Source organism: Phaenicophaeus curvirostris, assembly GCF_032191515.1.
Source record: "Phaenicophaeus curvirostris isolate KB17595 chromosome W unlocalized genomic scaffold, BPBGC_Pcur_1.0 scaffold_34, whole genome shotgun sequence".
Classification (NCBI taxonomy): domain Eukaryota; kingdom Metazoa; phylum Chordata; class Aves; order Cuculiformes; family Cuculidae; genus Phaenicophaeus; species Phaenicophaeus curvirostris.
Window position 1 is genome coordinate 733,419 of NW_027206663.1, and position 15,021 is coordinate 748,439.

Consider the following 15,021-nt stretch of genomic DNA (forward strand, 5'->3'; position numbering starts at 1 on the left):
TTGATGAGGACTGGCAACAGTCATGGGGAGACAGTAACACAGACAGTAACACAGAAAAAGGGAAGAAACCCACCTTAAGGAGTTCGTAATATTGAATACCGTTCACACCAATGTCTGGATCGATGGCAGATGGGACAGAATAGCGAGAATTAATTGCTGTGTTTTAAGGGATAGAGATGTTAATAACTGCTGAGGGGAAGAGGGGGGCATTATCATTTATATCCTCTATTAGGAATCTGATCTTGACCAGTCTGAAAACTTCATCGGGCAAAACGGCAACCTCCACCTCATAAAAGCAGCGATTCTCACTAAAGATGCCAGAGCAGAGCTTTTCTTGGTCTATGTGGTTTGCAGTTGTGAATATCTCACCAGGGTTCTCCTCCACCTGTACTAATGGTACATCCTCAGTCTTACACACAAGCTTGAACTGTAGCGGTGAGGAAAGGGGCACATCTGGGTCCAGTGTTAGGTTAAGATCCTTGAGCAAATTGCCAATGAGGACATTTTCAGGCAGTTCTTCCCGCACGGTATAATAATTCTCCTGTGCGCCAGACTGAAATACAACACAGGCTAATAAGACTGCCAAGAGGTAGGTTCCAGACAGCAAGTCCATCTCCAGAATCACTAATGAGTATTCATGTAGAACACCAGGAGCAGCTGGAAAAAAGCAAAAGAAAGAGCGAGCATTTCTTAAATACTTGCAGGATATTGTCTTCTTAATAGTGATGGAGCTGTGAAAGGAGTACCTTTCCTACAGCAAATAACCTGAACTGTTTAAAAACCCTATTAGTAAAGTGATATTTGACTAAACGATCCTTCATAAAATGCGCAAAATGTCTTGCCCAATATTTTTCCTTAAAACTGTGTACTAAACACTGAGTTAAGACTCTTAGAAACAGATCGGAGTGAATGAACAAATAAATGTCCATCATGAGATTCTCCTTTGAACACACTGCCACACTGCCCTCAATTTTTTGTTTCCAAAGAAAAAAGTAGGTAAGAAGTTTGCAAGCAACCATCTGCTGAGATCTTTTGCTAAGAGATGGGAAACCAAGAACACTGGTCTTAATTTTACCCCAACTTCTGCACTGACAAAATTACATAATATTCGTTAACAGCAAAGAAATATGACTATTTTTTAACCACAGGAATTTAAATTGGCAAGAAAATGTTCTCTATCTAGAGTCTGGTGAACTTCAGCCAACAACAGGTGGAAATCTGTCTAACACGGGGACATCAATACAGCAGTCCCTCTCCTTAAGGTGACAAGATCTGATCTGATCTGATCTGATCTTTGGAAGTAAGCATAAATACTAGCATTCAGTTCATTGAAATTTGGATTATGTGTCTAAATCCAAAAGAGCAACAAATTCCAACACAGAAGAAGAACGGCAAAACATCAGAAGTTTTTGATGCGAACCCTAAGAAATTTTGTATAATTTCAAATCTGGTGACGTCTGCTTGTATATGAGCTAAGTACTCTGATACACCAAAACCTTTAAAATGAGATACAGAGTTGTTCTGGGCTGAAGAAAAGAAGTTTTTGTACTTTTCAACCTATTTTCTGAATAACAATATACTCTCCTCTTAAGATTATTAACAGCCTCGAGAAAGATAAAGTAGAATTGGATGACTTATACGTACATATAGTTGGGTATCTGTGTACCTAGAGCTGAGAACTAAAACACACTATTGAAGTCCATGTACAGAATATGCTGCTTTCCCTAATCTTCCTTTCCAGAATGTTCCTTTCCAGAATTTAGGATAATCTGGGATAGCATTTCTGTAATGTTGATGTATAAGAGTCCCATCTAAAATGATTCTTTTAGATAATTAAGTTTTAGCTCCTACCAGCTTAGCATCTGTTTCAAATATACTGTACTGACTCATCTACATTCTTTTCATTGTGCAATGTCATTTTTCCTGCCTTCTCTGATTTTACTCTCCCTGTCATAGCATAGATTGATTTACTCCTGCAGATAAGCTGCAGCAGTTGTAGAAATTACTGAAGCCAGTAATGGTCTTCACCTGTTAGTTACTGCCTTTCAGCAGTGCCACTTTTAGGGTAATTTAAATTAAAACACTAGACTTTGGATTGAAACACGTTAGGAATGCTTAATATTGCTATTCCGTTTGAACTCTGCAATCTTCTCTTGACTGGGAGTAAGTAAAAGATAAAGAACGTTCCAACTAGAATGTTGCGAGGTGTATCTTTCCACCTCAGCATGATCTGTAAAGCATTTTCTGGCTTTGTAATTACACAAAAGGAGCAACATGAAATAAAAATCCTATCCTGCAAGTCTTCGCTTATGAAAAAAGGCATTGATCACTGGAGTTATTTAATTAACTTGAATGAGACAGCTGACACAGGTGAGAACTGGATGTGCAGTTCACATGGAATAGTTACTGCATTACCTGTGGTATTTTAATCACTCGCTGACTTATTTGCAGTGCTTTGGTAACTCAATGGAAGGCAGAACACCAAGCAGCCATGAATCAGTCTACCATAAACAGTCATTTAATAAGTCTATTACAATATTAAACTCTAAATATGTAAATATGGAAGTCAACAGCAGATTCTGATTATCATTAATGGTAATACTATGATAGCAGCATGAGTTTAATGAAAGAACTGTGGTGATACTGTACAAGTATATTAGTTTCATTATTATGATTTTATTTATTGTCTTATACTTCTGTAAATAATCTCCAGCAATTGTCACCCCACTGAAATAATAGTCAAAGTGCATTCAACCTGCAGAAAGCTCTTATTTCAGGAAAAGACCTTTTTTTTATCCACTGCTATTAAAATAAATACATTTACATTGTTTTTATGCAAAACACCTATAAAAATGTATGGGTAACAATTTACATTTTACAAATTTAACAATTTACAATTTACATTTAACAATTCACATTTTACAAAGCAATTTAAGGATGAGTACACAAATTGAATTGTCTAAAGACTCCGTGAAAAACTTTCCCAAATCAATTCTGAAAGTTGCGATAGTACCAGTATATAACTTATATTAAAAATAACTGATAAGAATTCCTATAACTCCAGTTATAACTGCAATGTAGTTTCTAGGGATTATAAAATAATAACAGCGGGACTCAGAGAGGTTTTTCAGGAAACCTGGAGGGCAGAACTGCTTATTATTTCATTACTATGCATATTTTCATTTACTTTTTTTAAATGAAATGAAGTTTGAACCATTCTATTAAAAATGTTTCTGTGCCATATTAAAGAAAAGACATTAAAACATGAAAATAATAGAACATAATTGTTATAAACCATGTTAGATAAATGTTAACATGACTTTTTGTAACATCTTTTATTGCTGTAGGTTTTCCTGAACTACGAAAGGGTACACACACACAATAGGTAGCATTATGAGTTTTTACAGAAAATTCTTTGGTCTCGAAGCAGAAAAGCAACCAACAATGAATTACAATTATTGAATGTCTGCAGAATACACTATTTTTAAATGGTCTTCACCTGTCTTTCTAAACAATTCCAGGAGCTGTTTTGAACGTTTAAAAACTGTTCCAGAGCTGTAGACCTTTAAGGGCAAAAAAAACCCCAACACGTCTCAAATTTTCTGCTTAGATATACAGTGGAACATCTTATGCCATGGGGAAAGTGTTGTTCTTAAAGCATCCTATTTATATAGTCATAGTTGTATGTTGCCTGCCATTTACGAGGAGCATTTACGAGGAGCGGCTGAGAGAGCTGGGGTTGTTTAGCCTGGAGAAGAGGAGGCTGAGGGGAGACCTCATTGCTCTCTACAACTACCTGAAAGGAGGTTGTGGAGAGGAGGGTGCTGGCCTCTTCTCCCAAGTGACAGGGGACAGGACAAGAGGGAATGGCCTCAAGCTCCGCCAGGGCAGGTTTAGGCTGGACATTAGGAAAAAATTCTTCACAGAAAGGGTCATTGGGCACTGGAACAGGCTTCCCAGGGAGGTGGTTGAGTCACCTTCCCTGGAGGTGTTTAAGGCACGGGTGGACGAGGTGCTGAGGGGCATGGTTTAGTGTTTGATAGGAATGGTTGGACTCGATGATCCGGTGGGTCTCTTCCAACCTGGTTGTTCTATGATTCTATGATTCTATGATTTCTGCCATAGCACTGATAGGAATGCTATGGCAACAGCAATGCAAAGAAAAAGAGCATGAGGTACTTTCTAGCATCCAAGCATCATCCTGAAAGACATTTAGAAAATTGGAGTATTTCTAATGACATACAATATTTAATGAGTCTCTCATATTTGTCTACATATCATAAATACATACCACAAAATGGGAAACCAGTATAAATACAAATCCAAAAGCGAATGGAAAGGCTAAAGAAACACGAATGGAATCGGCAGTCAGTCAAAACAGGACATCAAGAGAAATCATCAAATGAGAGCATGTCAATGGTAACAGATGGTGGAAGAAGTTAAGATGAACTACAAGACACAGACAAGATAAAAAATAAAAAAGGAAAAAAGAAAGGAACCGGGAAGAAAGGCAGTAACAGTACAGTGTGTGGACACAGGCTTTACAGATGACCAGAGTTTAGAGGCAAAAAAAGAAAAAATCCTACAGAAAGCTAAATAGAGTAGCCCAACCCTAAAGGACCTTTCTTGAGCTCCAACACTAACACTTTTTAAATGGAAGAAAAAGAAGTAACAACAAATACACTTTTTAAAAAGAAAGTAACATCAAGCTTACAAAGTCCATCTTTTTCCATCTTTCAAATGAACGCATCAATGTCTGAATAATGTAAGGCAAATAGCCCAGACAGACAGGATGGAGGGGAGAAGGGGAAAAAGACCAATCTGAGTATCTCTTTCACCTGAGTATCTATGCACTGAAATGCTTTTTGTCCAATATAATAAATAGTAATGGCATAATTTAAATATTACCATTGTTCATTATTCTCTTAATTTCGCAGCTGTCAAATCATACCTTGAAAAGTAGACAGAATATAAAAACTTGTAACTACCTAATGGAGAATGACGTGAAGGTATAATCTAAATCTGTTCTTCATAGACAAGGCTCTACCTGGTCCCACTCGAGTCAGAACTCCTGTAGTTTATTACAGCATTCAACCCCTATTTCTTACTTAAGAGGATGACAGAAGAGGAGTACATGCAGTAAAGGGTACAGGTGTCCACTCCAGCTAAAAAAACAACACTATTTCTTGATACTTGGGTTCAGATTTGATTTACAGCAGCAATAAATAATCAGCGGCAACATTTTTTAACTGCTACATCAAATTTTAAGAAAAAAGTATCATAGACTATTTTAAAAATTTAGGAATATTACATTGAATATCCAAATATTGAAATCATAATAAAAGAAGAAATCCTGAAAATATCACTCCCATTATTAGCTTCATATTCCTAAACCTACTTTAACTACATGGACAGATTGATCTAGTCTACCACACTTTTTCAATATAATATGCCTTTCATTTGCAGCTAATCCACCGTAGACTCCTTAAATAGGAGCATTTAAATCCCTGTGTTAAAACAGTATTTCTCAAAGCAAAAGATCCTCATGACATGGGCTCTATTTGTCAGTCAACAGCATGATTATAATGTTTTTTAGCTAAGAAGTGACCTATTTGCAGCTAATCCAGTTCACAAAGCGTCCCTCTAAATTGGTCATTGATAATTAAGCATTCTATGCTATACGCCAGAGGTTTTGAATTTCTGAATCATGTTGATATGGATTTCAACTTCATCCTGCAGATATTCAGCTGCTGGGCTGTTAGGTAGGTTCTTTTCTGGTAAAGCGCACTTTTAACGTTGGGTGTTTTGGTTGAGTTTTTTTGCTCTAAGTCACTAACAGCTGAATGCAGCCATGTCTACCCTTGCCACCACCTTTACCATGTTTCATTTAAGAACTGGCTGGTTTAGATGGCAGTTAACATTTTTTTTAAGAAGTACAGACTTTACCAGTATTTCTTACCCTTTTTGATTACAATAAGAAATACTACAAAGCTCCTGCCTGACAGAAATCTCCCTTATTCTTTTTAAGGCCAAACACAAATGATAACAAACAACCTGAACTCATTTTCCCACTCTATAAAGTTTCAAACACAAACTATTTTGCAGCCATCAATATTTATGCACAGGATCCACTCCCTACATAGCATATTTCACAATCATATTCAAAGTAAAAGACTTATCTCAAAGAGAAACAGACGATTTGTTATATTATCAAGCTTTTAAATTCACTCCCTTGTATGATTTTACTCTAAATCCACTGAGGGACTGATTTATTCTTTGACCTATTTTTTATTAGCATGATGGTACTGACTTCAATCAGGTTTCTTTAATTTGATTTTTTTCCCAGAGATGAACAAAATGAAAATGGAAATTCTTATCACCAGGAAAAAACATCACCTCACACCCATTTAAGTCAACAAAAGAATTAAGTGTGAGCCGCAACTTGCTTACAGGTACACGCTCTCATGACTCAGTCTACCCTGCTTTAGAAACAAGGTATTTTTTATGGGTTTTTTTTCAGTTTTCCATAACAGGGGTTATGAAATACTCTTCACTAGAAGAACTAAAAAGTTGATGACAAAAAGACAGATTCCTGCAAGCACATGAAGCAGCAGTCAAGGTGTGGAAAACAAGAAATTGATACATTCTAACTGAAACAGAATTCTACATTCCTAATATTAATCTGCCCCTAATAGGAAGTGTGCTCATTAAAACTTCTATCAAGGTACGGGGAACAGAGAACAGAACTATAAATACACAACAGGTAGCGAGCATGCTTAATGGACAAACTGAACTCAATTACATTGATAAATGTTCTAAAGAGTAATTTCTTTTAATTGCTCCAAATTAGGTCCAGCAAAGCTGACGTCTCCTTTTTACAAAACTAGCAATGAAAATAAATTTTTAGGAAAATGCATCTAGCAACCACTCAGCAAATATTTTAAAATGTTCTTTAACTTATTTCAGAAAACTGTAATAATATGCAGCATCAAATTTATTTATATCCCAGTAACACTAGGAAATAGAAAGTCCTGCTATTATAGAATCATAGAATCATAGAATAACCAGGTTGGAAGAGACCCACCGGTTCATCGAGTCCAACCATTCCTATCAAACACTAAACCATGCCCCTTAGCACCTCGTCCACCCGTCCCTCAAACACCTCCAGGGAAGGTGAATCAACCACCTCCCTGGGCAGCCTGTTCCAGTGCCCAATGACCCTTTCTGTGAAAAATTTTTTCCTAATGTCCAGCCTAAACCTGCCCTGGCGGAGCTTGAGGCCATTCCCTCTTGTCCTGTCCCCCGTCACTTGGGAGAAGACGCCAGCACCCTCCTCTCCACAACCTCCTTTCAGGTAGTTGTAGAGAGCAATGAGGTCTCCCCTCAGCCTCCTCTTCTCCAGGCTAAACAACCCCAGCTCTCTCAGCCGCTCCTCATAAGACCTGCTCTCCAGCCCCCTCACCAGCTTTGTTGCTCTTCTCTGGACTCTCTCCAGAGCCTCAACATCCTTCTTGTGGTGAGGGGCCCAGAAACGAACCCAGGATTCAAGGAGTGGTCTCACCAGTGCTGAGTACAGAGGGAGAATAACCTCCCTGGACCTGCTGGTCACACCGTTTCTGATACAAGCCAAGATGCCATTGGCCTTCTTGGCCACCTGGGCACACTGCTGGCTCATGTTCAGTCGGTTGTCAACCAACACGCCCAGGTCCCTCTCCTCCAGGCAGCTTTCTAGACAGACTTCTCCTAGTCTGTAGCACTGCACAGGGTTGTTGTGCCCCAAGTGCAGGACCCGGCATTTGGCCTTGTTAAACCCCATGCCATTGGTCTCAGCCCATCATTCCGGCCTGTTCAGATCCCTTTGCAGAGCCTCCCTACCCTCCAGCAGATCGACACTTCCACCCAGCTTAGTGTTGTCTGCAAACTTGCTAAGGGTGCACTCGATGCCTTCATCCAGGTCATTGATAAAGACATTGAACAGGGCTGGACCCAACACTGAGCCCTGGGGAACCCCACTTGTCACTGGCCTCCAGCTGGATTTTGCACCATTTACCACCACTCTCTGGGCCCGGCCATCCAACCAGTTTTCCACCCAGGAGAGTGTGCGCCTGTCCAGGCCAGAGGGTGACAGTTTCTCAAGCAGAACGCTGTGAGAAACTGTGTCAAAGGCTTTGCTGAAGTCCAGGAAGACCACATCCACAGCCTTTCCCTCATCCAGCAGCCGAGTCACTTTGTCATAGAAAGCGATCAGGTTAGTTTGGCAAGACCTGCCTTTTGTGAACCCATGTTGACTGGGCCTGATCACCCAGTTCTCTTGCATGTGCTTCATGATAGCACTCAAGATCACCTGCTCCATGACTTTCCCTGGCACTGAGGTCAGACTGACAGGCCTGTAGTTCCCTGGATCCTCCCTGCGGCCCTTCTTGTAGATGGGCACAACATCAGCCAGCCTCCAGTCCAGTGGGACTTCCCCAGTCTTCCAGGACTGTTGGAAGATGATGGAAAGGGGTTTGGCCAGCACATCCGCCAGCTCCTTCAATACCCTAGGGTGAATCCCGCCTGGCCCCATAGACTTGTGGGTATCTAGTTGGGCTAGCAAGGCTCTGACCACCTCCTCTTGGATCACGGGAGCCTCATTTTGCTCCTCTAGCTCCTGGGTTAGTACACAGACGGAACGACCCTCCTTACAACTAAAGACTGAGGCAAAGAAGGCATTAAGCACCTCAGCCTTTTCCTCATCCCCTGTCACTGTTGTTCCTTCTGCATCCAATAGGGACTGAATGGTCTCCCTAGTCCTCCTTATATTATTTATATATTTGTAGAAAGATTTTTTGTTATCTTTCACAGACTTTGCCAATCTGATTTCTAGCTGAGCCTTAGCCCTTCTGATTTTTTCTCTACACAATCTCACTTCCCTCCTGTAGTCCACCCAAGAGGCCTGTCCCCTCTTCCAGAGCCCATAAACATTTCTCTTCTTCTTGATATCACTCAAGATCTCTCTGTTCAACCAAGCTGGCTTTCTCCCCTGCCGGCTTTTTTTCCGGAACACGGGGATGGCTTTCTCCTGAGCTGCTAGGATTTCCTTTTTGAAGAGCTCCCAGCCCTCATGGGCTCCCTTGCCCTTGAGTACCGTCTCCCATGAGACTTCGCCAACCAGCCTTCTGAAGAGTTCAAAGTCTGCCCTCTGGAAATTTAATGCCACCGCCCTACTAACAACCCTTTTCACTTGTCCTAGAACAGAAAACCCTATCATCTCATGGTCACTTAGTCCTAGGCGTCCACCTACTGCCACATCCCCTACAAGGCCTTCTCTGTTCACAAACAGCAGGTCCAGGAGGGCACCTTCCCTTGTGGGTTCACTCACCAACTGTGCAAGGAAGTTGTCTTCCACGCACTCCAGGAACCTCCTAGACTGCTTCCTTTCTGCTCTGTTGTACTCCCAGCAGATATCTGGAAGATTGAAGTCTCCCACAAGAACGAGAGGCATTGATCTAGAGATTAACCCCAGCTGTTTATAGAAGAGCTCATTTATAGAAGAGCTATTTATCAAATAAATAGTTTTGCACCAGAGCTACAGAGAAAGTTAAAGGTTGAGAACAGAAATCCTGGAAAAAAAGATGATCTCCCTGATAAGCATGGCTATTTCCATTTTCTTAAAAGGAAACACTGAGACACCTGAACAAATTGAGAGAAAAAAACAAAGTCCCACAACACACAAACCCTCTATAAAGCTGGTGAAGGCTACAACTCCCAAGCTAATGCAAATTCGCTCTGCCAATTCAAATATATAATCACTAAAATTCAGACACTAACTTTCAAAAACAATACAAAAAATCAAGCTATTAATGTTATGATTCATAATTTATTTTTCTTTTAGTATTTTATTTGTGTGTGAAAATTGCTCTAGTTTTGTTCCTTGGAAATCTGTTCATGCCTCAAATTAAATCTCTGCTAAAGAAAACAAAAGAAAAGTCAGCCATGAACCGCTGGCAAAAGAATGCAATATCACAATAAGAAGTTACATGAAACCACATATGTGATCACTGGATGTATTTCAACTTAAACCACATTTTTATTCATTTAAAAATGAAAGTAAATATGATTTTAGTCTCTTATGTCAAATCCTTTGAAATGGCAATTGTCAAGATCACCTGTTTCATACATAATGCATTTTGCTTTACTGCCTCACTGTCAGTTAATAACTTTCAGTACTTAATTATTTGCGAATAAGGATAGGAATATTGCTCATGGCTGAATGCTATATTGTCTATTACTTACTTCTACTAAATACAATTCTGCCTAGAGTCCACTTATATACATAACATTCTAGAGTAGCAGAAATCAGCTGCCTTTGTCCACCCCCTACTTCGGTGTAACTACACTTACACTTCTCATTTAACCAAAAGTTCCATTAGTGAGAACACTGTTCCCAAAAATCACAGGAAAAAAACACCCCTATATATATTGCCATTTTTTCTTTTTAAAACACTCTTGAGGTTGTTTTTTTAAAAAAATAAAAATCTTTTATTTACGTTCTGTAGTTCTTGTTAAAGCCAGGCTATATGGAATGTTGCACTAGTTGCATCAAAGTCCTGAGCGGAAGAGTTCTGGGTCCCAGGATTCATGTATTAGACTTTAAATGATTCCAGTACCTTACTTGTTCTTAATATTTCTTTTTCAATCAGTTAACCTTTTATATTTCCATCACTTTCTCTCTGCCTCAGCATAACATATTCAGAGAACGCCAAACGTCCTGTGAAATTACTCTCACAGATTTTTGTAACAAGTTCTTGCAGTATTCCAAGGCTGAAAGGAAAAAAGCAGCCAAACTTTCATCATAATCCCTGCTCAGCAAATTATCAGTGTGCCTATGCAAAACAGAACCAGGAGATTACAGCAACAAATTATGTATAAAACATATTTTAGTGTTTGTTTATTCTGACCTCCCATCAGGCTGTTTGGAAGTGGACACTGTTCCATTTCTGCTGCAGAAAGGCTTGTGGAGGATCGTGTTACAACACTTATGTGTTCCTTAGCTAATGTATTTCATTACTTATTATTGTAATTCATAACTAGCTAAGAATCAAATAACTTATTTTCTCCTTCCTCAGTAAAACAGTAAGAAAATAGTTCAGATAATTTTACATTCATCCTGGTGAACACTTCACAGAAGCAAAATGCTTCCTAGTCAATCTATTTCCTTCAAGCAAAAGTTTATACAGCACAGTAAAAAAGTCCCCATGGAAGCCTTTAGATAAGACAGTCTGTTTTTCTTCCACTGGAAGCGTAGCTCCTCATTTTCATATGGATTTTTTTTTGTTCTTCTTAAAGATAGCTTAAAAGTAAATGAGATTCAAACTCAAAGGTACTGGTCGAGAGTTTAATCTACAAAATACATCATAAATAAAAGAAGTTTGCTGTACCTTAGCACATATCTTGCCAATTAACAGACTAATCACCACAGAATCATAGAATGGTTTGGGTTGGAAGCTCATCCAGTTCCACCCCCTGCCATGGGCAGGGACACCTCCCACGGGATCAGGTTGCTCAAAGCCCCATCCAACCTAACCTTGAACAACACCTCCAGGGATGGGGCAGCCACCGCTGCCCTGGGCAACCTGGCCCCACCCTCACAGTAAAAAATTTCTTCCTAGTATCTAATCTAAATCTCCCTTCTTTCAACTCAAAACCATTCCACCTCATCCTATCCCTGCACTGCCTGCTAAAGAGCCCTTCCCCAGCTTTCCTGCAGGACTCCTTTAAGTACTGGAAGGCTGCTATAAGGACCACATTTGTCCAAAGTTGACACATGTAAGATATGGATACAATATGTAAGAATACGTATTTATAAATTTTAAACTCAACTCCTTAATGGCATCATGAACATGGAACTAATGGCACATGTTGAAAGGAATTTTCTTGTAATTTATGTATGGCTCAAACAGCAGGGAAGCAATCGCATTTCTGAGCTAACTGACCCTACCTAAACACACTGTATGAATAAAACATTGCAGTATGTAATACAAGAGTCTCCTGATACAACATGATTTGATAGCATGGCTTTTCCAAGGGCAAAACAAAACCACCTGAAGATCAGTTATATTAGAATGCAAACCAAAAAATACAGTCCTTCTATGGGGGGGAAAAAAACCACACTCAACACCCCCCCCCCCCCCAGAAACCCAAACAACAGACTGAGGGAAAAAACCAGAAAACCAAGGTTATCCATAAATGCCTCCCCACTTGCTGTCCTGGCAAGCCGGTTCCTCCCAGACAGACTTGCCCTTGAGGACATGACCCTCCCGCTGCCTCCTCATCCTTCCCCAGAGCAGGAGCTGCTGCCGGCTTCCTCTCAGTCGGTGGCTGACGGAGACCAGCTCACAGGGACGTCTTAGAGAGACTAGACGGACTACTGCTCTGGTGGCAAGTAGCAATTCTTTATTCCTCAACCAGAGTTTTTATACTCTCCTGGGAGAGCTTGTCAGTTTCTACCAAGCCTGAGTGCACTGTTTACATTACTGCTATTCTTACCGTGAGAATACAAGTTCTGCAAGTTCTACAAGTGAGGGACTACGTGTCTGTTCAAGGATTCACACATTATTCTGTTTGTGCTGGTCTTATCTTAGACCTGCAGGTGTTCTTGAAATATATTTAACTTGGGCCCTGGAATGATGAGAAACTAAGCGTGTTGCCAAGAGCCCTGATAGTCCACATCCTCCCTGTCAGGAGGAGCAGCTTTTGTTGCTGGCATGATATTCTGTTCCTGACCCTTTCAGGCCAGACAGAATATTGCTCTCCAGGCTTTTGGCTTTCACAATTCTGTTTTTGACCCTTTCAGGCCCTCAGAATGTTTAATAGTTCTCCTCATTCCACCCTTTCTTATTTGTTAAATTGAAAGTGGTATTGGCTTGTCCTTAATATGTTCCAATTTAATTTTTCTCAAATCTACTATTACTTGTCGGAATTGTTTTATGATAAGTCTTAGTACATATGGACAGACAAGTAGTCCCAACAAGATTACAACAGCAATTATTATCAGGCCGAAAATTCCTTGTTTGAAAGATTCAAAAGACGGAAAAGCAGATTTTAAAGCATTGACAAAAGTTTCTGTCTGTTCAGCTACAGATAGATCTATCTTATGAGAATTTAACATATCTTGAATATGTTGCCTCAATTCGTCCAGGTTCAAAGAAGTATTGGCATTATCCCAAATGCCTTGTAAGTGACTTTGGATTTTCTGCCATGAGAATACAGTGCAATTATATTTCACTGGAGTTACACAAATAGTACGATACTCTGCATGGCACAAAAGGGATTCTCGAGTTGCTAAGATCTGCAATTGTCTCCCCATAATATCAACAGTATCTTTAAGCGAATTCAAACGTAGTTCAATTTTCTCATCCCAGTTGACTTGATTTTGGAATGCCTTTGATATGTTTATTGATAGCTCATTGACATTGGCTGTTTGAATACTTGTGGCCAAAGAAATGGAGGCTACTGTTGTTACAGTAATAGCAGTAATTAAGGCTGCAATTCCTGCTATTATTAGTCCAATCATTCTTTTATGCCCGTGTACGAGTTGCTGCGTTGCCTTTTCTAATATTTCTGATCCTCTATCCGCATACCAGTTTTGTGATAGATTGACAGGTAAATATACATAATCAGGCTGTTTTACCAATAAAAAGGAATCACTAGTGCTGTTTATGCAATTGGAAATTTGACAGTTGGTACAATTAACTGTATTATTAATAATGGTCAACATTCCACTTAAGAACGCATAAGGTTCTGGAACACAAGCCCGCATATAAAACTCAGTGACATTTTGTGTCTCTCTCATTGCCCATACCGATCCTATTTGAGTCCATGTAATATTTAGGTTTTTTGCCTTAACTTTTCCCATGGCGGCAACAGCCTTCCATAAATTAGAATAGAATGTACGATTATTTTTTGTCCATATTCCAGAAACTAAATTTATTGGCCGCAATTGTTTATTAATTATATTCCAGTCACATAGAGATGTATTTGAACATGTTGTTTCATTAGCGTGACACACTCTCCAAGATGGTGCAAAATCCATCTTTGGAGGAGGTAAATTTTGACATGGGAACGGTTGGACTCGATGATCCAGTGGGTCTCTTCCAACCTGGTTATTCTGTGATTCTGTGATGGGGGAATATGCGGTGGGGGTACTCCAGAACCTTTACTTCCATTCGTAAGATTTGGATAATAAAAATCTAAAGCCCAATGAATCCCTGCCGACACATTAGTATCCCAATCATGCTGAACAATCACTTCTTCACACAATAATTCAGTATGATTAGTCTGAAAACACATTGGATTTCCATCTATTTTTCCAGAAAAGTTAAAGTTTGCTGAAAAGGCCATAATATGTTTATCAGAATATTGTCCCATAAATATAGTCTGATTATTGTATACAGGTATGTCCACTGGTTCTTCCCATGTGACTGGATGGATAACAGGAGGATTGGGGACAAATGCCCAATAGGTTTCTGCCTTACATCCGTGTTGTATCAGCCATAGGGTGCTCAGCAACATTGCTAACAGCCGGATCCCCGTCTCCCAGTCTCTGCTCAACGACAGTCTTTGCATTCGTCTCCGCAGCTTTCCCATTTTTGTTTTTGGCATGTCAGACGCACCGTTCCGGAATCCACCGGGGTGAGGTTTCATCTGTTGGGAAAACACAAACATACCCTCTGCCCCAGATTAGTACCGGATCAGGACCACGTATTTTTCCATCCATTGGATCTTTCCAATATATTTCAGGCTTATTGTTATTTTTATAATCCCAATGTCTGTCAGCAGCAGACTGACCATCTTCATCCAATGTTAAAAAATTCAGAACAAATAAGGCATGTGATAATAAGGAAAATGAGGTATCCTTTATTCCCCATGTCCCCCTTTTTAGTTTATTAATTTGAGTTTTTAAAAGGTGATTGTATTTCTCAACTATACCTTGTCCTTGCGGGTTATACGGAATGCCTGTCTTGTGTTGAATAGAAAATT

At 39.7% G+C, this 15,021-nt stretch overlaps 1 pseudogene; it reads right to left on the reverse strand.

The window, feature by feature from the left end:
* Positions 1-14,643, reverse strand: part of LOC138733801 (ras-related protein Rab-4B-like) — a 34,802-nt pseudogene extending 20,159 nt beyond the window's left edge.
* Between the last annotated feature and the right edge of the window lie 378 nt (positions 14,644-15,021).